The sequence below is a fragment of the Chaetura pelagica genome, unplaced genomic scaffold, assembly GCF_000747805.2.
Source record: "Chaetura pelagica isolate M959 unplaced genomic scaffold, ChaPel_1.0 scaffold104, whole genome shotgun sequence".
Taxonomy (NCBI): domain Eukaryota; kingdom Metazoa; phylum Chordata; class Aves; order Apodiformes; family Apodidae; genus Chaetura; species Chaetura pelagica.
Genome location: NW_009953786.1, coordinates 9,431,555 through 9,449,677, shown reverse-complemented (window position 1 = coordinate 9,449,677; position 18,123 = coordinate 9,431,555).

The following is an 18,123-nucleotide window of genomic DNA, read 5'->3' as shown; positions in this document are numbered from 1 at the left end:
ACACTGGGAATATTTACTTTCTTTTAATGAAGGGATGCATTCGAATATTTTCTGAAAGAGAAACAAAAGAGCAAGAGATGAGCTGGCATTGGCATCGCTTTCCCTCTGCAGATTATTATGACCAGGTGACCATATTTCTGTGATTTATAAACTCTCACTGTGGAAGAGACAACTTTGGATGTGCCAAATGAATAATGACTACAGAAGCTCCAAACCATACAGTTGGAGAACAAAATATTCTCTGTATACTTAGGAGAGCCAGTTTTTTTGGGAACAAACAACATTTTTTTTCCGAACAATAGCCCAACTGGATGTGACTCAGAAGGGAACCATCCAAATTTCTGTGCAGGCCAGCTTCTTTTCAGTGTCACAGAGCCAACTGAGACCTGTTCTATTGTGAAAACACTGGCATCAGCACATGCATGTGCTTTGTTCACCCTTAAGTATTGTAGCATTAAAAATAGTATTAAAAGGAAACCACACCTATAACATAATAGTAAAGTTAAGTCTTGTCCAACTGAAGAAATGTGCTCTGTTGTGATGACATCCTATAGAATTGAAAACCTCCTCTGATAAATGTGATGCTATAGTGCAAAACAGAGCGTGCAGTCGAGAGGCTGCTCCAGCATGTTGCCACATTTTATGTCCTGTCAGGCTTCAAGGACAAATACTAGCTGTGTAGTTTAGAAAAAAACACTTTTAAAACTAAACACGTTTGCAGTAAATGAAAGCTCGCTTAAGGAATCTAAATACCCAGTCAGCATACTAAATGCATTCAGTATTTTTACAGCACATGTAAGAAATCCCTGAAGATCAAGAAGCCTGCTTTCTCATGGTTCTCTGAGCTTCTGGAGATGTGAGCAGCTTGCTACAGCCTCTGCTGTAGCCCCACCCGACCCCTGGAACAGGACAGTCTCTCTGCACAGATCCACCGAGTCCTGTCTCTTCCACAGCAGCAGTGCCAGCAATGCAAGCAGCACTTGGCACACATAGTGCTGTACAGAGGTGTGCTGGCTGTATTCCTGAGGCAAAGGATCATCCACCTGCTGGATGTGGTACTGTAGCTGTATTTGATAGGATGAGGAGGAACTCAAACTGAAAGGGTAGATTTAGATTAGATATTAGGAAGAAATTATTTCCTGTGAGGGTGGTGAGACACTGGCACAGGTTGCCCAGGGGACTTGTTGATGTTCCATCCCTGGCAGTGTTCAAGGACAGGTTGGATGGGGCTCGGAGCAATTTGGTCTAGTGGGAGGTGTCCCTGCCCATGCAGGGGGGTTGGAACTAGGTAATTTTTAAGATCCTTTCCAACTCATTCTATGATCTGATCTTGCCCATGTGTTCTTAGATCATCTTCAAGTAAATGGGAAACCTATGTGCAGATACTTGATCAAGGAAGGGGAGGAAAGGAACACATACATACTGTTTTGCACTGATGTATTGTTGAAAGGTAGGGATGCATTCAGTAAAATAGCTCAGGTGTCTAGGTCCTGGGAAACTAACTGTAACTGGTTTGGGTGCTTCCCTTAACTTCTGCCTCAGGGGTGAAGCCAGCTATTGTTATGTCCCTGACAGAAACATAAGTTTGTGGGGCAGTGCTTTGTTTGGTAGGATGTGCTTTCTGCTGCAACAGAAACACGTTTTCAGTGCATGCTACTACTTGTAAAAAGTTTGCAAGTAGACTGATAAATGTGGGAAACCAAAATGCTGGTGATGAAGACAGCCCATGTGGTGCAAGGTATGGCAGCATGAGGTTCCAGGATATGCCTCGAGCCTGGAGCAGGCTGCTAAGCTTTGCTTTTGCCCCAGCCATCCTGCTGGGAGACCCCTGAGGGGAGACACTGCTCTTGTCAAGAGTGGTTTTGATGACTGTGATGCTTGGTGACTGGCATCTGGAGGCAGGGCCAGCCTCTCATTTCACCCAGGTTGTTAAGCTTTTGGCAGGTGTAACAATACATAGTTGGCCATTACTGGGCCCAGTTTGGGCTTGTAGGGGAAACTTTACTGCAGCGGTTCCCCTGAGCAGCTGGGCATCCTGCAGTGCTGCATTCGAACCTGGCTTACCTCAGGAGAAACCACCAAGTGTTGTTTTGGCACACTTTGTTTGTACCCTCTTGGTACACAGAGTCGTGGGGGTGAGCTGCTGCTGGCAGCAAGTTGCCTGTGGAGAAATCAGCCTCTTGCCATGTTTGGCACTCTGTTACTTTCTAGTTAGGTGGGGTAAATATTAATCCTTAGCTGGAGAAAGAATAATAAAAGATACATAATACAAATAATGTCTTACCCCTAGTGCCTACCCCTCCAAAAGGCCTGCATGACTTACTGATGTGGATAAACACTGCATGTCTCAGGACCCTCCCAACTTACCTCTACATGCTGGTGTACAGAAAAATAGCCAGGGATGAATCTAGCCAAAAGCTAGTGCTTCCCTCTCTCCTTAGGCACCTGCAGTCAAGTGTGTGAAGGCAGGAGGACAAGAGCCTGCTAGTTGTGCTGCATGCAAAATCTCTGCCCTTAGGCAGTTAGACCAACGCTTCTGCTGCTGAGGTTTGGTCTTTCAGTTCCAGCTAATCAGCACTTGCTTGTAACACAGAAAGTTGAGCTATTTCAACAATCTGTTAAGTGCAAATGTGGTGTTTTTTGAAGAAAAGCAGAAATGGATGGCAAAACTGGATGGAAAAACTGAAAGGACTGCATAATTCCTGCAGGTGCAGGAAGGTTACTAGGGGAGGAAGAGGCCAGATACGATGGCTGCTTTTGCCATTTTCACGCTATCTGTACCAGGAGAAATCATCAAATTTCTTGATTCCTCTTCCCTCTGTGCAATGGGAGGATGGTACCTCCTTGGCTTTGTCAAGTGCTTTGAGATCTCTAAGTGAACTGTGGGCCATAAATGAGACATGGTTGCTTTCAATCATACTGTGGTTTCCTGTTGGTTATTCTTGTTCCTGCTCTAGAATAGTCGGACTCCCAGTTTCTTCTGTGTCAGGTGTAGGTACAAACTTTCAGTTAAGGTGGAAGTAGGTGAGGACACTAAAGGGTCAAAGCACTCAGCTTTGTGTTCTAGGAAGCCTTCTGTTTGGAATGTGAGGGTACTCAGAGTTCAGATAGGCTGGAGTAATAAAAATGAACAGGAAAATAAGAGGGTGGTTTTAATAGATTTCCCTGTTCCTAAGCAGCAACAAACACATGAATTTGGAATCAGGGCCTTGACACACGAGACCTTTGTGTGTCATCCCTGTGTGACTCGTCAAGTGGGGGTCCTCTTTGATGGTCCGTAAGCTCCTCACCTGGAGTGCAAAGCTCTTGTCTGAATCTACCCACATGGTGTCACGTTTGGGTTTCTAACCGGAAACTTCATCCAGCACATTGCAAATACTCCCAAGGAACTGTCTGACTGACCTGCGTGGAAATGAGTCCTGGTGTAAGATGTGGGACACGATGTTTTACATAGAGTGTTGCAGTGGTGTAGCTTCTATTGTGGCTGCTTATACTGGAATAAAGATGACCTATAATGAGGCAAACCACTATAAAGTACTTTTTATCACTAAAACCATGTGTGTGCTTGGGGGTAGGGATGGTATGTTTTTTAATGTATCATTATGAAACGATAATTAACGGTATCTAGGCATGGCCTAAAAAAATTAAGAGTTCCAGACTAGCTTTCCATCTGTACTTACTGAAGTGACTTTTGGATTACTGAAACCCTTTAAAATTAAATGTGATTTTAAAGATACAAGCTTGTTGTTATGAAGCCACCTGAGATATCGTACAATGTGACTGCAGAGCTATGCAAATTGGAGTAATTTCCATTTGACATATGCACTGTAATTATTGAAAGCTTTTTTCCAAATTTATTTTTTATGTTTGCTGTAGTTAATTCACAATCTCCTTTTAACATTGGCAATTATAATTACTTGCCAAGAGCAATTCCTTGCTGAAAAAAAAATCAGTTTTATTTAGCCTGCAGCTTTTCTTTTGATTTCATGATGAGGTACTGTTAATCAGAGGAACCAGTGCTGGCCTCTGAGTATCCAGCAGGGCAGAAAAACACTGCTGTCAGAAGAAGAAATGCAGCTAATTAACCTAAGTTTCTTTCTAGCACCCCAATCCTGGGCCTCCTGAGTCACTGTGTTTTAGTGGAGAGGTGCTCTGTGAGAAGATCAATCAGAGTTAACATCTCAATAAGACTTACAGGAAAAACTCTGTGCCCACTGTGAGATTTCTCTTCATGAGTTCTTGTTCATTCTTCTTCTGTAGGGTCTACAGGAAGGAAATAGAATATATTTGGAGAAAACAATATTATTATGCTGAAAAAAATGTTTCTAGGACTGTTTTGCATGGGAATCTGAGCCAAATCTGTGACTGAAAAATGCAGTAGCTGAAGGGCGTTAGGCTTCTAGCTGCACACTGTTATTCAGAAATAAAGCAATTATTATCTTGAAAATGCCTCGCCCTTTGTGCCCTCCTTTTTCTTGGTGATCAGTGTGCTACTACAGCTTCTGAAAGGAAAAGTAAGTACAAGTGCTTTCTAAGAATTACTGACCTATTTTACAGGTATTTTATTCTTCATTGAATCAGGTGCCTGCAAGAGTGTAGGTGGATAAAAATTAAATTTCTTTCACCCACTGTGGCACAGGTCAAGTGCAGGAGAGCTCTCCCCTTTTAAGTTTCTACTTCTGGAATAGTACTTCAAGCTCTTCTGGGGCTTCAGTAGGATGGGGTCCAAATACAGGCTAGCGGTGAGCTCAGGGCATCATAAGGTACAGCAACCTGGGCTGGTGTAGTGGTCCTGTAGCAGAAGGTCTGTCTGAAGATGGCACAGCAAGAGGAACTACCCATTTTGACCCATCTATCTGGTCCAGGTATCCAGCATGTATATGGTAAAACAAAGCCAGCTGGGAATAGAGTCTTTTACCATTGTGTGCTTATGGAGCATCTAGCACAAGAGGGTGCTGGAATTACAATACAAATGCATGAAACCAGGCATTGAGGTTGGTGAAGGACATATCACGTTGGCCTAGCAGAACCAAATAAGTGCAGGCTATTAAATGTAATGGGGAAATGTTCCAGTGTTGGTGTTTTTGGCAGATTTTCAGTGATGGGGAAGAGTTCCCAGTGTCCATTAGAGCAAGCCATGGAAAAGCGCAGTGAAACAGCTTCAGCTGCTACTGTAGCATAGCTGTGTCTTGTCCAGTGCACACTCAGCCAGCGTGAACATGAAAGGTGTTTTCCAAGAAACCTTTCTGAGATTATTAGTCTGCAGATTGACTGCAGACAGGGAAATCTGGCATGCAGGCAGATTGCACCTGATGAGTTATTGCTGTCTGAGTCAGATGGTTGGGCTGCTGCGGAGTCCTTGGCTCTTGTGTGAGCTCTGCAGTCTGGAGAGTGATTAATCAAGCATCCATCTTTCTTATGGACCCAGGGTTGGAGCCAGGGAAGCACGATGTCAGCTTCTCACATAGTTAGAATTGCTGATTCACTTTGATCCATTCTCACTGCTGCTTTTCAGAATGAGTTTATGGCTCCTCTTTAGCAGTATTTAGCTCTTGCTGACAGGAATAAAATATTACCTGAGAAAGTACAGCAATTCTAAGGCTACTGCCTTTGGAATTGGGGGAGCTTTATAATTTATTTAGAAGTTTGTCAAAGAACCTGAGAATTGTGAAGTAGTGTTGGATGAGAAGTTAATCAAGGGCAGTTAGTTTAAACCAAAGCTTGCATGTCATCTATTCACTGTTGTTCCATTCACTGTCTTGCTTGAAGAACGGGACTAATGGCCAGTGTGATTAATTAATGGACTTACAGCTGAGGTAAATTTGACCTGGAACTTGCTAAGGCCTGATGCCAACTCTCTCTAAAACTCCTTTATCAAAATTATCATTAACTTCAAAATAAGAGCAGGGCTGGACTGGCAGAACCAGACCCAGTAATGGCTGGGGCAGAGTTGAGCTACTCAACATGGACTCAGAGACGGGGGGGGTCTTCTCTGAGAATGTATTTTGCCTTGACAGAGTTCCAACAAAGGGATTTCATTAGAATCAGCATTTTAATTAAACTGGTTTGATTTTTCTTATGTGGGCCAAGCTCTCTTTCTTGTGTGTTCTGCAGTCCTAATCTTTGCTGTTCTTGGCAAGATGAAAGAAACACCACTGGCCTGATTAGAGGACTTAGATTGGGAAGTGGAAATGAGAAGCCATGAAGAATCAAGCCATGGTCTCATCTATAAATGTTAGACAAACTTTGATGACATAGGCAGGGGGAAAAATACTGTCCTGCAGACTGACTGCTGTGTATATGATTTTGTAGTCTCCCAGATTGTGGTGAAATGACACACCAGAAATGAGTAGATAGAAGGGGCAACCTTGAGCCCTTTGGGTGAAGTTGGGAGGTTGGTCCAGCTGACCTGTTTCATCTTGACCTCTTTTGCTTCCTGACTTTTCCTCTCTGCTGCAGCCTTTCTTTAGAGTGGAGCAGTCATGCCAGCCTCACTGGCATTTGTCCATCCCTGTGTAGTAACTTCACATTGCTCTGGAAAATCTGGTTCTGCTGCTAGGCACAGCCTTATGGGCTCTAGTAGTGTTTGCCCAGTACTTACAAATGGGTATTTTCAACTTCTGCAGTTGTATGTTTGAAAGATATGTGATTTATGGTGCAAGCCTGTACACGCAGATGCACACAGGCACATGTAGAGTGTGCATACAATCACTTCCAAATGAAAGGAACAACACTGCTCACCTCCACCTGCCGTGTACTTGTATTTATGCACGCAAAAGGGACCCTCATGTTCCTTTCTCTGCGTGTGTGTATCTGTCTGTATGTGCTTATATACTAAAGTCAAAATCGTGTGTGGGTGCAGTTTTCAAATGCAGCGTTATGGTAGTGCATCCAGGTTCCTAGTTGGGGTGCTTTCATGTCAGTAGAGTATTTGGGAACCTGAGTAATGATTTTAGAATTTCTCTTAACTGCTTGTATCAGATAATTGGGTCAAATGCATGCTCTGCTCATCCAGCACTGCAGGGCTGACACACATTTTCTTCAGATTCTTCAAACTTCACTAGGCAGGAAAAGAAATGGAAATACTCCAGCTGAAACTATTGTAGAGAATGAAGATCAGGAAAAATGTTTGGAGCAGTCTGGGCTAAGTAGGTAGCAAAGCTGATGCTAAAAAGATCACGCTAGAAACTTCAGTGCACCTCACACAAACAGATGGTATCGCTGAATGTTTACTGAAGAAAAACAATCCTGAAATAAAAAGTGCAGGGAGAGTACAGATTTGCTGCTCTACACAGTGATGCCATGTGAGAGGCAGATATGCATCTGACACTGCAACTTGTTGGACTGGGGTTTTTATAAGACTTGGGTTTCCTGTCACTTGGCTGGTGAGGTGTAATTTTTCAGTGTTCATAAAGCTTCATGAATCCTGTGCAAATCTGCCGAAATAACAGCTGCATTAGATACTTGCTGGCATTAGTCTGATGTTTATCTTTTGTCAGTTTTTTTATTTAGTACCCAATTACAGCTTGCTAGTTTTAATGGGAATTGAAAGGGTAGGCAGGAGAAACATAAAGAAAATTAACTCTGATTATCAGCTGTAAATTTATCTGACTCAGTAAGCATAAACAATTCTGTGATGGAAAGGCAAGCCGAAAGAAAATTGAACTGCCTGATTTCCTAATCTTCCCAAAGCCTTTGCAACAGCTGGGCATTTAGTTGTTGTCAGCTAACACAAAAAGAAACATATTTAAATACAGATAATAATGCCCCAGGAGACTAGAGATTGACTATAGATTGTGATTGCTTTGTGATTTCATTACTGTGGAAAAGCAAGGTAGCATACATTTCGCTCCAGAAGTTGAATAGAGGGAGTGAGAGTAATTGGAACAAATGAAGGGCCAAATACAGAGATTTTCCCTGAGTTTTTCATTTAGTCCTAAACCAATTAGAAATTCATTGAAATTAATGAGTGTTTTCTTGAATAAGGTCTAAGTAGAACGGTTTTCTTTTCTCTGTTTCTCTGAGTACACAGCGTGAGTCTTTCGGTTCTTGGTGGCAGTGAGCAGAGGACAGAAAGAAGCACAGAGCATTAAAAAATAAGGAGCAGTAAGTGCATATGCTGGATTCCAGAGACTGATTTATTTCTCTTTTAGCAAAAGAATTCAGAAACTTACATCTTTGTCTCTCCACAGATGGTGCTAAGCCAGACTGTCCTGCTGGAACCATTACTGACAGCATCATTGAATCATCTCCATTAATGCCCATGAGGAGGTATGGGTAATTCTGGAAGGCTAGTGCAAGGCAAACCCCAGTGGGGCTAATCTAGGACTTTATAAACACTTTTGGAAAGCTGAATTCCTCCTTCAAGTTTGCAAAGCCAAAGATCAGCTCTGGTGATTTTTTTTAAAAAGTTCTACCTAGGTTTCTGACAGGAAATTTCGGTTTTGTTTTGTTGTTTGTTTTGTTTTTTTTTTCTTGCAGGGGGAAGTAAGTACTCAGTGGGGATGTGACTCTATAATTTTGATGGGGAGCTGAAGATATAAAAATTTAATATAAATCTGGGAAAGCCAACATGGTTTGTCCCATATATTTTTCCCAGGTGCATATGAGAACATGAAAAGCATCCAAGTAAGGCTCAGGGAATGTAAGTCTGAGCATGTTTCAGATGCCTGAACAGATAATCTCAAGCTGGGACCCCTGGAGCATTTCCTTGTGGTGTTGCAGGTAGCTGGTTTGTCAGGGTGTATTTGCACTTTCTCTGGTTTCCCAGCAGTAAAAGGTTTTTAAATAGTTAAAGTACTAAGTGCTTAATGTATTTCAGTCTCCAGTGTTGTTATTTGCATAAGTGCCTACAGAGAAGAGATCAGAATGACATGCCAGGTGGGCTATAAACCAAGCATCGAGCTCTTGCTCATGTTAGAAAAGGGCTAGAGAATTTTGCTTTGCTTTGCAAAGCATACATGCCATTTGCTGGCATACATAGTAATTAAATACTTGGTTGCTTTCCTTGCTCTCGAGCACATCACGGATGAATTCAGTGATGCAGATGCTTTATACTCTCAAATCAAAGGCCCCAGCTAGCCAAACTAACAGAATAAGCAATCAAAAATTCACTTACTAGAAATGTTACCTGCAAGTCAGCACGTTGTCAAAATCGTATGGTCTTTGCAGAAGAGGTCATAAATCATAGAATAAAATAATATCATAGAATTATAGGATATCTCAAGTTGAAAGGGATGCATAAGGATCATTGTGTCCAACTCCCTGCTCCTTGCAGGACTACTTGAAACTTCATGAAGCAGCTGAGTCCAATGTCAAGCACAAAAGGACAGCATCTACTTCAAAGTGCCTTGAATACTGCTACAGCAGCATTTATACCTGCAGCAACAGTAACATGCACAGACATGGCCCCAGTCCATAACCCTAATGACTGCCCTGTGCAAATAAAAGTTAGTGACAATATTAATACATAATGAAAATTGATATCATTATTACAGGCTTCTCTCATCCTGATGAACCATCCTGGTTCTGTTTAGATGGCACTTTTTTGCCTGTAGGCATCATTATGTTCTTTTGGAGTCAGCAGTGGTATTTTCCCAGCCTAGGCACCACACCTCAGTAGCTATCTAGAAAGAACCCAGCATCCCTTCTTTTTATTATTTCAGGACAAACCAGCTCCCTGTTTTTCTGTTTCCTTGAATGGTTTTACAGACTGTTAACTCAGCTGAAATTGCTTCTGTAAGCTCACAGCTCTCCTCAACCTTCTTACTCCTTGAGCCTGCTTGCAGTTCTTGTACTGTTTGTGTGAGCTGCACGTGTCTTGTCAACTGGGTGACACCTAAACTGTTGATGGAGATGCCACTCATATGTGATTAGCAGCAGGGTGTCTTTGCAGGGTTTCTTTTCATCGTGCAGGTAGTCCCTTGAGTCCACTTTGCTTAGCCTGTGGTTACAGGGCAGCCAAGACAGAGGCAGTCACAACTTTTTTTGGTATTTGAATATTAGGTTTTAGTCTTTGAGTGTTCAAGGTTTTGTTTTCAAAGCAGTTTTGTGGAGAAGAGGTTACATCAGTGAGGATAAACCAGCCTAAGAACTGGAATCACCGTGTGATGCACCAGGGCCAGAAGTAGGTGTGTGAGCTGGGCCCCTCACTTTGCTGGTGGTGTGCACAGTGTGGGCATATGCATGTTTACTGTATTGAATTTTTCCTCTAACGTTTGCAAAGTGCGTATCATCCCAGTTGACTATAAAATATTAACAGTGCAGGTGTTCTTTTACCTCGTAATATTTTGAAGCAGAGAAAGAGATGTAGGGTTTGTAAAACCTGTGTAAGCCATTGATTTGCTGTGGCCAAATGAGCTGTTGCTTGTCAGCAGGGTGGTGTGTTACTCCCTTTGTGCATCCGTCGTCTCTTTCAGCTGCAAAGGAAAATATGTTCCTTCAGTCAGTGTTATTTTCCTTCACACTTACAGCAGACTAGGAATACACACATGCCCTGTTAATATGAATCAGTTCAGGAGCTATGACTCATTATGCTGTAGTAACTTTTTTGCAACAGCTATGCATATCTGTGATTAACAAAGATTGCCTTGGCCAATGTTGGAGTTGTGACTAATGCCAATCTCGTTAGGCATTCGTCATCCAGATTTATCTCCTTGTCAAAAGTTTTGTTAAACAAGGTTTCTTCAAAGAAACATTGTCTTGCCATCACTTTTCCCCTGGCAGATGTATTGATTGAAATAAATGCATTTCTCATGAGCGACAAATCACACACTGAAAATGAAAAATACAACCATTGTTCTTCTTGTTACTATAATTATTACTGTATTGCAATATCAGTTGCAGGATCTAATAATAGCAGATGCGTCTATATAGTAGTAAAAAATACTTCTCCTGTGTGATTAGGTTTTCCAGCCATCTGAGAGATTTTTTTGATGAGGTGGCCCAGAAGGAGCTCCTCATTTCCCAGAGCAGAGTAGCCTTTGATCAGATTTACAGCTCTTCTTGCTAGAAATGTACAGATCAATATTTATTTAGACCATTTTCTGAGGGATTCAAAAGCTTTTAAACACTATGCAATATGTGATGCATACATATCTCCATGTGCATCAGAAAATATCAGCCCCACAGAATAGCCCATCCCCGTATTCTGTTTTTCCATCCTGATGTGCATATTGGGCAATAGCTTAGCTCACACAGATATCACTGTTTTAATGCAGATGCTTCTTCATCATCCCTTCCTCTTGTCCAGTCTCTGGGCACAGAAGTGTGCTCCTGTTCTCTGAATCTATTTCTTTCTCCTCTATCATTCTTTTTTTTTTTTTTTTCTGCAGAAAAAATGCTAGCAGGGCTCACACAAATGGTCTGCAAGAGAGCATTTTAGAATGAGCCTCTGAGGACAGGGGATGTTGCTGATATTATTAGGGCTTGTTGTGCAGCTCCTGGAGTGGCAGGAGCTCCTCTGGTCTGTGTGTACCTGCCCCTCCCAGTGTCCCCTTTTGCTCCTTGTAGCATTTTTCATTCTTGTTCCTTCTCTTCTCCCCTTCCCTGTTGCCTCAGCCACCTTGTTGCTCTTCTCTGCTGCAGCCCCTGCCACTGCTTGCTAATCTGGAGCAGCTTCAGAAACCTCCCTGGCTGCCTCACGTTCCCTGGGAGCCCCAGGAGGGGAGCAGAACTGTGAGCTTCACCTGGGTCCTCTGGAGAGACGACCAGGTTGCCAGTCCCTTCCCATTGCTCCTGCACCCAGAGGAGCTTCGTATTAATGAGCACAATATCCCTCTAGGCCCTTACAGCGGTGTCCTGGTGAGACAGCCAAGCAAAGGAAGCACTTTTTGTTAAGACAACTGTTTGGAAACCAGGCCTGGGCATTGCCTGCTGCTAAAAGCAAGGGGCCAAAGTTCCCCTACAGTTAGTCATCCTCTGCAGCTGAGTGGGAAGGAGCTGTTTGCAGAGTTGTAGTTAAGAGGGGGTACTGCTCACCAGCTAATGCTGCACTGATTGAAGAGCAGATCAGAAAATCATGATGGATGGCTTAGCATGCATGTAGCAGGCTAGACTGACTGTACTACTGTTGTGTCTCTTGAGAGACTGAAGAGGCATCCCAGCTATCAAAACTTAAAATAAATGAACTGTGGCTGTATGAGCTACTGCCTTCAAGTTCTGCATTTGCATACAAATTCCGAGCGGCGTTCTCAGTGTTTTGTGTGTCTCATTGGTACATGTCTGCTAGAAATAGAGAATAATATTAAGGGTTTGTTCCAGCTCCATACAAGAAGGACCGTGATGGTGAGGTTATAATGAAGACAGTTCTGAAATAGAGCAAAATAGAGCTTTTTGCAGTTTCACAAAAATCTGCTTTTAGTTCTGTGGGTCTCCCCTGACATTTACAGCTCAGATCAGTTACAGCTCAGATCACTTATATTTTCTTCTGGGTTTTTTAGGGAGTGATGAATTTGGAAGGATCAGATAATTTCATTACCAGCTCCTGGTTTTGTTTAGTCTTCAAATATTGCCATGACTCAGTGCAGGTAACAGATTTTTCTTGAGGTCCTGGCTAAATCACAGTTTTTCAATGTTGAATCTTTTGCAGATTTGAAAGAAAGGGATAGAAGGGAATGGTTCAAATAGCTGTGAGGATTTCTGAAGTCCTTATTACTAAGGGAAACAATTCTGTATGTTTTTGCATACAGGTATACACCTGAATTCATAGAAATGGAAAGACATTTTCTGAATATTCAGTGGGGTTTCAGTAGTATCATGTGCTAACATGATTAGTGTCACACTAATCAGACACACTAGATCTCTGACTAGTGTGGGAATGTGCAAAATACCCAGGTCTACTGATACTGGAGTTGTATCAAACATCTTTAGCTGTAGGGAACCAGATGCTGGCTCCTGGTGCCTCAAGTAGTTTCTGAAATGGCTTCTGTGCAAAACCATGGAATTGACAACTCTGTGTACATCCGTGCAGAAAAGCAAATTGCCATAAATCAACTATTTAACTGAGAAGCAGTGACTTTTGATATAAGCCATTTGGATATATTCCCAAGGAAAGGTCTTTTGTCAATATGATCAAAATGACTGCTTTGCAGTAGTATGGCCTTTTACCTTAACTGTCTGCTTTTTGTTCATTGACTTGAGTACATTTATAAGAGTAGCTGTATATCTTATTTATAGAAGTGCTGAATATCTCAGCTTACTTTTTTGGTGCTACAATACTGTAAAATTGTGAACAAAATATTCCTCATTCATGTGTTAGATGATACTATTTTGTATTTCGAAACCATGGCAAACTGCATTAGCATGAAGACCATGACCTGGTCTAACTAGTAACTAACAATACATGTGCTAGTAATACAGCATATATCAGTGCAACATGTCTTACAAGCTGTGAGCAGAACTGAGTGTCAAAGATGATGTCCCCTCTGACTCTGTAGGATACAAAGGCAACAAGAACAGCTGCAGTGGTCAAAATCTAAGAAGAAAAATGTGCCCATATTTACTTATTGTAACACTATTCATAATAATGTGGATTGTTACAATTTGGAATGTAATTTTGTATTAGCTTCTCTTTAAAAAAATAAAATAGTGTTTAAAGAAGATACTATTATATAAACATTTAAAATAATCCGTTTGAAATAACCTAGTAATCATGCTCTTCCATTCCTCCTTTATTTATTGAAGGTCTCAGACCATTCCTTGGGTGTTGACAGTTCCTCTTTAGGAAATGTATTTTTTTTGCCCACCAATTTATAGTGTCATGCACCAAAACCTTGTTTTGCCCTTTCTCTCATCCCCCTCCTGACCAAGACCAATAGGTAGCTATTACTAACTAATGAATCTATCTGGTGCCAGTGAAGGTTTTGATTATATGCCCAGACTCCAAATAGAGCCCTTTTTTTATTTTCTTGTGAATAGGAGGAGGAGAAAAACACTGTGTTGGGGTCTCATGTCCTGAGCCAAATAGATAGAAAACAGTCTTTCTCCAGTTTTTGTTTGTTTGTTTTCTGTGAAAATGTTTCTGGGAAAAAGGCTGACGTTGCAGGCTCCAGAACTGATAAAGCCTGTGCTCATTAAAACCACTCTGTTCTCCTTGTGCTGTGGGCCTAGGAGTTTTGCTCATTGTTTGACTGTGCAGTGCAAGGATGTTACAGGGACAAAGAAATCTAGGCTACGGGTAGGAGCTGGATAGAGCCTTCAGTAAAACGAAGAGCTGCAAATTCTAGGCATTTCAAAATCTTACCCTGTTTATTCTTCCCGCATATTTACATGGAAAAAAATGTAAATACTACTACCTTGGGCTGTATTTTCTTAACACTCACTTCTAGGCTGTTTGGCTTTCAAAATTATCTCCACACTACAGAGTTTCCTTTTTCTAAAATGAAGGCTGTGGTTTGCAAATAAATCACATGACTTCCTAGCAAAATAATTACTGTGAGATGGGTGAGAAGCTATTAGATCATGATTGCAATTTGACTTTCCAGCATAAGGTGCTGGAGAAATCTTTACTCAAATAAATGACAGCACCAATGATAGCATAGACAATTTATTTCTATTTGCTCAGGTGCTTCTAGAGAGTAGGTTAGACATCAACTTCTTCAAAAAAGATCAGTGTTTGTAAATAACCTTCTTAAAATAAATGCAGGTTAGTATCTAAATTGTTACGGTTTGGCTTGGGGGATATATGCATCCTGGGAGATAAAGAATAGTCAAGACGAACCACTCAGCTCTTAACCTTCCTTGTGAAACACTGAGAAGTGAGAAGACACTGGTGTTAGTGGTGGTTTTCTGATGTGGACTTGCTCTGGAAACTTTGGTTCATTTTAAAGAGGAATGAAGCAGTTGTCAGATGTTTCTGTCTTTTAGTCTTCAGCAACCAAACCTAGAATTCAAATTCTCTTCTGTCATTTTGCTCAAACTCATGTTCTTTTCACATTTTTAAGGGCAGCTAGAGCAAGTTATACCTAAGTTGTTGCCGTAGGGATCTGGTCTGTCTCATTTATGGACATCTTCCAGCTACACCATTATTTGTTTCTTCCAGTTTTCCTTCTGGAGGGAGAAGATAGAGTTGTTCAGGGAAGCAGAACTGTTGGGTCTAATGTGTTTGCCACCTTATGGCCCCACACTTGTGGGTACAAGTGGCTCACCAACACCATGGCACAGTGACAGTTAATCCAGGTTGTTGTTGTTTTGGATCTCTGTGCCTGGAACAGTGGGTCAATGGAGTGGGTCCCAGGCTGAAGCTCTGCCTGGCAACTGTGGGTGGAATTCATAGAGACAACTGGCACTCCTGAGATCTTTGCTGGGAGATGCAGTGCCTGACTTCAGCTTTGGACTCAAGCTGGCTGCAGTGAGCCCTCCCCTCCTCCCTGCCAGGTCAGAGAAATCCCACATCACGTCACAGTCCTGCCTGGCTGGCACTGCTTTGTCTCTTTTTGAAGCATAGCCAAGCAGAGAGACTGGGGTGAAGGCTGTGCAGAGCCCTCAAAAAGAACAACATCTACTTAAATCCTCTTTCTTATTCATTTAACCTAAGAACTCGAGAAATCTATGCTCAGAAGCTGTATGATTGAGAATTGCAGCATTGCAGACCATATTTCTTCATGCATCCTTTCATACTCCGTTGCTTATCACCATTGACAAATACACTGCACTTTCTTGCTGAAACAAGCTGTCTCCCCTTCCTTGCTTTTATGTAATTAATGAAGCTTTTGCTGTCTGCTGTGCTGTGATTTCCAAAGATATGTGAAATGGCAAAACACACTGATAGATGACAAGTGGCAACACTTCATCCTTTCTTAAAGACTCTTGTCCAAAAGTGGGCAGGATTAAACCATAACCCTGAGCCAGGAGAACAGGGTCAGGTCCCAGAGAATCACCCTGCAGCACCTGCAGTAAAAGTAAGCAGGACTGGGATTGCTGGGAAGGGAGGCTTTCCTTGCACGCTGCCCTCTGCTCGTCACTTCTTTAGGGAACAGCTCAAAGGGAAGGTGCCTTTTGTACTTCTCTTTTTGAGAAGGGAGCAGAGGGGAGAGAGTAAAAAACTGGGGTGTTTCGATCCTCCTGTTTCTTAATCTAGTTGCATCAACACACCAGAGAGTTTCTTTAAATGCAATTAAGCGAATCTTTCGTGTTCTTTCTCAGCTTTGAGAAAGCTAATGTGCCTGCTTGCAGATTTGTAGCTACAGTGAAGATGAAGATCTGTAGCATGCACAGACTCAAGTGCTGAGAAGTGCCATGCTGAAAACACCTGCATGAGCTTTGATAGAGTATGAAAGCTTTCTGGGCATCAAGCAAAAACCTGTTTAAATCCCTGACAGGGATGTGAGCACAGCAGGTATTATCAGCATATGCACAGAGATGGGAAGGCTCTCCAAAGATTTGCATTTTGGATTAGCTGTAATGAATAGGTTTCAACCTTTTAAAAACAGATGAAAGGGTGGATGGAGTAAGTGGAAGACTTCACCTTTTCCCTGTCTCCATACAATGATTTAGGGCTTTTCCCTTTTTTCTACAGTCCATGTGCCTGATTTACATTCATCCTGCTGGCAATTTTTCTTCCATGTTAGGGATGTAAAAACCCATAGGCTTCTTTTTCATATTTATAATCATCGAATGGTACTCAGATTGTGACAATCCCAAGCATTCCCTGCCCCACACAGGGAAGGAATGACCCCCACTGTGCCCAGGATGCAATTCCTAGTGAAAGTTGACACTTTTCCTCATGAGCACATGCACAGAGCAACATCTCTTGGGAGATTAGTGTCTGCATAGACCCCAGAAAAATCCAACAGGTGCCTGTGATTCAAGCTGAACTGGAGCAGATGAAGCTTGTGGATCAGTGGTGAACAGGGCAGATGAGCTGTAGTAGGTATGGTTAGGGGGTGAAATTACTATTTCAGGAAGATTTTACTATGGGCAAGTTTTGTCTACGATTTCCCTTTTTTGGATAACTGATCTGTCAGACTAAAATCTCTGCCAAGTCTGTATAACTCAAGGAGGACTATTACATTAGTGATCTGTCTCAAGTGGCATAGTTGGATCTACCAGTTAGAGGAATATAGGGCAGGTGGATGAATGCTTCCTCCAGTATCAAGGAGATGCAGAAAAAATAATAATTTAGAAACAGTAACAGAAGTGCTATAAGATTGAAAATGTCAAGTCAGTCACCAGTAGCGGATTGTAAAGATGAGAGAGAAAAGTGAGAAGGAAAGACCATGGCCACTCAACAGAATATTTTTGCTTAATGTAAAAGGAAAAAGAGTATGTCTCTACTTTCCTGATTAAGTAGAAGGTAAATAGGAGAAAGGAGAAGAAAGACCTTTCCCTTCTCGACTGTTAACTTCAGTGGTAGCAGCCCTTCTGCCAGATTCAGCTACTCAAACAGCACCAAAGACTGGGAATTCACAGTGTGGATAAGCTGGTTATTGAATGTTTGGACTGGGACCCCCTTTTTCTTCCATTCAGGCGGTTAAATATTCATGTAAGTGGGCTCAGACAGATCCCTGCCATCTGTCTGTATTTATATTACCTCATCCAAACAGTTCCAAAACACGTAAAATTTTATCCTCACGACTGTTCTTTAAAGAAAAAGGAATTTCTTACCTATCTGAAGAGAAAAGGAATCACAACACAAAGTTATTTAGCAAGTAACCAGATGAATAAATCTGGATTCTAGCAGACAGGATCCAAATTGAGCTCTTTTAAGTGCCAGACCCAGCAACAGTCCAAGGCTTTCAAGGCAAAGATCCTATTTAATGCTGCAAGGTGTTGTACAGATCACCTGATACTGCTAATTAAGCATAAAAAAATCTTTGTGTGCAGCTCAAAAGGAAACTGGAGACTGCCACTGTGTGTGTGTATGGATACAGAATGAAAGTATTTGATGAGGAGAAATCAAGAATAAAACCATTATTTAGGCATCTCAGCCTGCACACTGCATTCAGGTGCACACCGTGATGGCCAGATAGAACAGGACTGTCATGCATGCTTCAGTAAACAGTGGGCCCATATGGGCAATTCTGTGAGGGAACAGATTGTCAAAGCCACATTTGACCTGTTTTAGAGCAATCGTGCCTCTCCCTTGGCAGTGTGGATGCACTGTTGACATTTCAGCAGGGCGTG